Consider the following 6,000-nt stretch of genomic DNA (forward strand, 5'->3'; position numbering starts at 1 on the left):
AGCAAGGGAATTTAACAAGAGATCATCTATTCCTCTTTTAAATATCAAATTAATAAGGAAATTAGTGAGAGATGTTGATTTCGTACCTTAACTTAAAATTAACAATGAAATTAGAGAGGGACTGCAAATCCTTATCTAAAATAAGAGAATTAGCGAGGATTCTATCTTAGTTAATTACTACAAAAAATTTTAACTTTTGATCATGAATTTTATTTATATATTTAATTATTTTTATTTAAAAATAAAATAAAATTTAAAATTAACTAAAATTTTGATAATAAAATTATTTAATATTTAAAATTTTCTTTATTTTAAGTTAATTTTCATTAATGAAATAATATTGTTATTAAAAATATAATATAAAGAATAATTAAATAAAATATAAAGATTTTTAACATATTAATAATTGAAAATAAAATTTAATATGTATATATATGTGTGCATTTTTATAATATATTATTTGATATATTTATATAGTTAAATAATATATATTTAATTTTTCATATAATGACTACAAGTGCCTTTCAATTTAACTAGCGAAAAAGAAGAGTATAAAGCTTAAAAGGTATAAGATCAAGGGTTTAAGTCTTGGCTTTGGCATAAACATAGTGAATATATGACATGGTAAGAAGCAAGTGACAATGCGCAAAGTGGACAAATTTAGCAAGCCTCTTTTTAGTTAAAAATTTAGCAAGGGATAAAATGCAATTTAGTAAGGAAAATGAGGAATTAATCCTTATTAAATTTTATTTTTCTAATAGTGGAGATATAAAAAAGAGAATGACAGATGAAGACAAATACAACTAGAGCCGGAAAAAAGGGCTAGCCTGACCCCGTAGGGCCAGCCTTTCAAGGGCTCAGGCCTAAAAGAGCAGCCCTTTTAAGCCCAAGTTCTCTTTAAAACCCTGATATGCGAAGCCCGGCCCTTAACATAGCAGGTTTAGGATCGGCCCTGAGAGCTTTAAGTCCTTTTAATTATTTTTATTTTTAAATTTTTTTTAATCAAACAAAAAATTACTTCATTCTAATATAATATCTAATTAAAAAGGTACAAAAAAACTAACTAAATAACATCTAAATGAACTAAAAATACAATAAAATAATAGCAATGCAATAAGCAATGGATCGGCTAAGTCGACAAACACTCAATCGAAATTAGACGAGATTGAGCTTTGAAGGACTGAGATATGGGACTAGGAGATCGAGGAAAACAAAGAGCACGAGCACAATATGTGTATCAGATAGAACTTAGCTCATGAGTTATGAATGCACGAGCATGATAAATGATAGGAAGACTTGGAAAATCGATGATAATAAGCATCAACTAGTCAAGCATTGTTGAGATTTGGTTCTTAGAAGGGAGCATTATTGAAGTGAGCAATAGGGACGACTAAAGAGTGAGCAAAAACAGGAGCAAGGATGACTTGTGAGTTATGATGATAGGGATGAGGACAGCGATGTGATGATTTGCTAAAGAGCAAGGACAACTTGTAGCCGCAAAAAGGAGGAGAAAAGCATATTGAAGAAAGAAGAGTAAATGTTGAACTAAATGAATCATTATCGTGGATCTAGATGAATTAGGAGATTTAAGATTGTATTTTTTTTAGAAAATAGAAGCCAAGGATTTTTGTATGAAATTTATGTCAATTAAAATCAGTTGTTGTCAAAACCTGAATGAAAAACAAGTTACAATAAACTATTGTTAATTTAAAATGAGTTGTTATTAAAACCTCAATGAATACTTATTGATAAAGGCTAACTCGAATCTATAAATATTCACTCAAATTTTGACAACAAGTGATTCTTAACTGGTATAATTTTTTTAATCAGTGATTTTTCATTGCTATTTTTCCTTTTTCTTGTTTGCCTTCTATCCTCAGTAAATATAGGCTAATATGTGATGTGAAGTAAGATTTAATTTAATTTTTTTAAGTCTAAAAAGAGTGAAAATCATGAGAATTAATTAAAAAAAATATGCATATGCGGGCTTAAATGGGCTGGCCCTCGGCCCTGCAAGGCTGGCCCGTTTAAGTCCTAGATTAAATGGGCTTCTGTGTGAAATAATTTAGTCTCTCATTTTATTATTATTTAGCATGTTTCATGTTTTATCCTATAGGCTTGTTTAGGAAATTCGTCACTGAAGAGAATAATAACTTTTTTAAAATATATGTATTTTTAGCTTTCAGGAAATAATTCATTTTTATTTTATCCTTTAATAGATGTGAGTGTTTTTTTCTTTTCAATTTTTCTGTAAAAACAACAGATTTAGATCTTTTTCGGTGAATAAAAAATTAAGATGAGTCTCTCAAGTAAAAAAAAGATATATCGTTTAAGCCTGATTTATTATTTTAGAGTTATATTTGCAAACTTGACCCTACTATTATACAAGCTTAAATGGGCTAATCCGACGAGTTCGGCCGTTTTTTCCGACTCTAATTACAACAATTAGAAATCACTACTATAGCACAATATGAAGCTTTTGTTGGAGTCACCACGTCGGTGATTCTAATACCATGCGATGAACAAAGGGTACAGTGAGAGGGGAGAGAGGGAGGGAGAGAGAAATAAGAATATCTAAAATGATATGATTGGATTGAGATATGAGCTCAGTACATCAAGACTACATGTATAAGCTAAGTAGTTGAACAAGATATAACTAAACTAACAAAATACGGTTGCAACAAAAAACTCTAATCAGCTGAACTAGAATTGGGCTTGTGTATTGGGCTTATCTAATACCCTAACATGGTTGAGATCTGATGGCTTGTATATCCATTGTTATTGCTTTTAATTACTTTCTCTTTTTCCTTTTTCAGACTATCTGGTTTTTCTTTGCTAGTTTTTTTCATTGTTTTGCTGACAATATATGTGTTATGACTTTTTTAGTTTTGGTTATGAATTTATCACGAATTTGAAGGTAACTAAAAAAAGAAGAAGAAAAAAAAAAAGATTACTTCACCGCTATCCACATCTTCAAAATATAAGTACTTCCTCCAGTCTAATCTATTTTTAGTTGGCATATGATTGAATTGTTGAAATGTTTGATTTATTTTAATTATTTTAAATTAATATATGAAACTTGACACTAAATGATGTATTAACATAATTAGAAATCTAAATAAAAATTGTATATTTTATTTCAGGATCTTTATTATTCTGATTATATTTTGGAGCGTATTAATACTGTCTTTAACATTTAATTCAGGTCCTTTGGAGTTTATATTTATTAACATGATTAAAATTTTAAATTGGATAACAAAAGCTTATATGCAGCCTTTCAACTTGGATAACAAAAGCTTATATGCAGCCTTTCAACTTTGCCCCGAGCCCTCAATAAGCTTGGACTTAAAAAAAATTACTCCTTCATCCCAAATTATAAAATATTTAGACAAAATCTCACATATCAATAAATATTATTAACTACACTTGATAATCTTATTTTTTCAAAATAAAAATGTTAAAATTTCAAAAATACCCATCATTTAATATATTAAAAAAAAGGTAATATTAAAATTGGTGTATTTTATAAAACCTTAATCTACCTAAAGTGTCTTATATTTTAGGATGAAGAAACTTCTCAAAAAAAAATATCCTAGAATTTAGGACGGAGGGAGTAGTAAATTTAGGATGAGCAAGATTATAAGCTTAAACAACTTCAAAGATTGGGCTAGCCTTATTGACAGCTTTACAATTAATACATACTCCCTCCATTCAAAAATCTAAGATATTTTTAATCGAATCTTACTTTCCAATAAAGTACTTACCTACTTTCCAACTAACCCTATCTTTTTATATTTACCCTATTAAATACTTATAATAAATATAAAATCATTATCAATAAGGACACTTTAAAAAAAAGACAATGGTTACTAAAATGCCTTATATTTTTAACGGAAGGAGTATGTCTTTTCTCTTATCATTAGATATCTTCATCAACAAGCCTAAAATAGACATCCTCTCAATTTAAATAGAAATAATGTTTTAGAAATAATGTTGAACAAATATATATAAGTTGTTTTTTTGGTCAACGTCAAAGTAACAAACATTTATAACTTACATTACATGTTTCTATATTATCTGTAATGAAATTAATTTCCTACTACCATTACAAAAACATTATACATTTTTCATGGATAGAAAATGATGATTATTGCCACGATTCTCTAATCTTGTTAATGAAACATTGTCACATGAAATGAAAGCTAACTAACAAATCTATATTGAGCAAAAGTTTAGTAGGGTCAATAATGTTTTGAAACAATGATTGTCCCTTGTGATACTAGCAATAGCCTGCGCACGAAACATTGTCTTTGTTTCTCAAATGGTGACAACTTCAAGCATAAGAATTCAAAATTCCGACCATTTTGTGTAAACCATGACAAAAAACTATGATTTTACAACTGTAGCATAAGTCGCGATTGTTTAAAAAAAAAGGGTCACAAATAAGATATGTATCCCTACATGATAGTCTCGAAAAAAAAACACGCGGCTAACAAAAATAAAGTCATTATTGCCACCATAGGTTTTTAAAAATCATGACACTTGGCACGGTTGTATCAGAATAAGAGATGTTTGGAATTGATAATCTTCCCATTGATTCAAGCTTTCTCTTTCGTCATTAGCCTGGCCACTAGGTGATAAAGCCATTATCTTCTCCAATGAATGAAAAAGGAAGTTATTAATGTTCATATAACTATAAATATAAATGCATGCATGTTTTGATTCATGCATACGTAGCAGACTCAGTTACGAATTACGCTTCTTTCTGCATCTCTTCGGTAATTAGAATAAACAATCATTTTTTTTACCCAAAAAAATAAATAAATCATTTATTCACTCTGAAGTGAATTTAATTAAGACTTATTCATTGAATGTTTTCTCAAAAATTAATATTTGCTACATTTACTTATACCAGAAACATTCTGATTAATTATATTCTAAACGAGCATTCCTCTTTCTCTCAGTCCTCAGTATTGCTTTCCGGTTGATGCGGTGACACTGTAAGTCTCTGAGGAAAAAAGACAAAACGGATATTAAATAACAAAAGAGAAAACTTGGAAAGAAAAGACATATTTTGAGATTATCACAGAAGGGTGGAAATAGAAAGAGAAAGATATACCAACGCAAATTCGTTGATATATATATTCCCATAAAGTGAAAGCAATTTATAGCAAACAGATATAAATATATATATATATATATTATATGACAATAGTCCACAACAAATTAAGGGGAAGGGAGTGAAGGAGGTCTTGTGTCAGTGTATAAAGAGGTTCTGGGTTTCTGATAATTAAATCCGTGAAGCAAGAGAGAGAAAGTAGGGTTAGACGAAGAGATGAAGAAGAAAATGATGAATATAACAATGGTTTTAGGGTTTGTTTGGTTTGTGTTTCTTTGTCGAGATCATGAGGCGACGAGGATGCCGATGAAAGCTGCACTGCCGCCGTTGGAGGAATTCTCAGGTCACATTCCATTCATTTTTCTTGTTTTGCTTGCTTTCGTTGGATCTGAATATTTTTTATCATTGCTGATTTCTTGCTAGGTAACAAGAGGATAAAAAGAGACAAAATAAAAAAATTGCTGTAATGATATTTCGTCATATTAAGTTTAGAAAAAACTCTAATATCTTTTTTTTATAAAAATTCGGCTATATTATATATACTTGTTGAAACTTCCCGTGTAGATAACTCTCTTAACATTACTTGAAACTTAATAACAACCCTCTGAACATTTAAATTTATGTACATAACTCACTTGCCGTTATTTTGTCATACTTCTCTAATTGAATATAAAATTGTAATTTAAAGGTTTTATATGCATATGGTTTAAAATCTTTAGGCGTGCATTATTAAAGATTTAAGAAATTATCTATACAAATAAATAAAATTCGAGCAAATATAAGTATCAGTGAGGTGTCATACAGATACTCCATTTTTAAAGGATGGACTGAAAAATGGCAGAGTTACTACTCCCATAAATTTTAAAGTTTAACGAAAAAAT

The sequence above is a fragment of the Prosopis cineraria genome, unplaced genomic scaffold, assembly GCF_029017545.1.
Source record: "Prosopis cineraria cultivar Desert tree isolate PC_DT_omini unplaced genomic scaffold, ASM2901754v1 PC6, whole genome shotgun sequence".
In the NCBI taxonomy this organism is placed as follows: Eukaryota; Viridiplantae; Streptophyta; class Magnoliopsida; order Fabales; family Fabaceae; genus Prosopis; species Prosopis cineraria.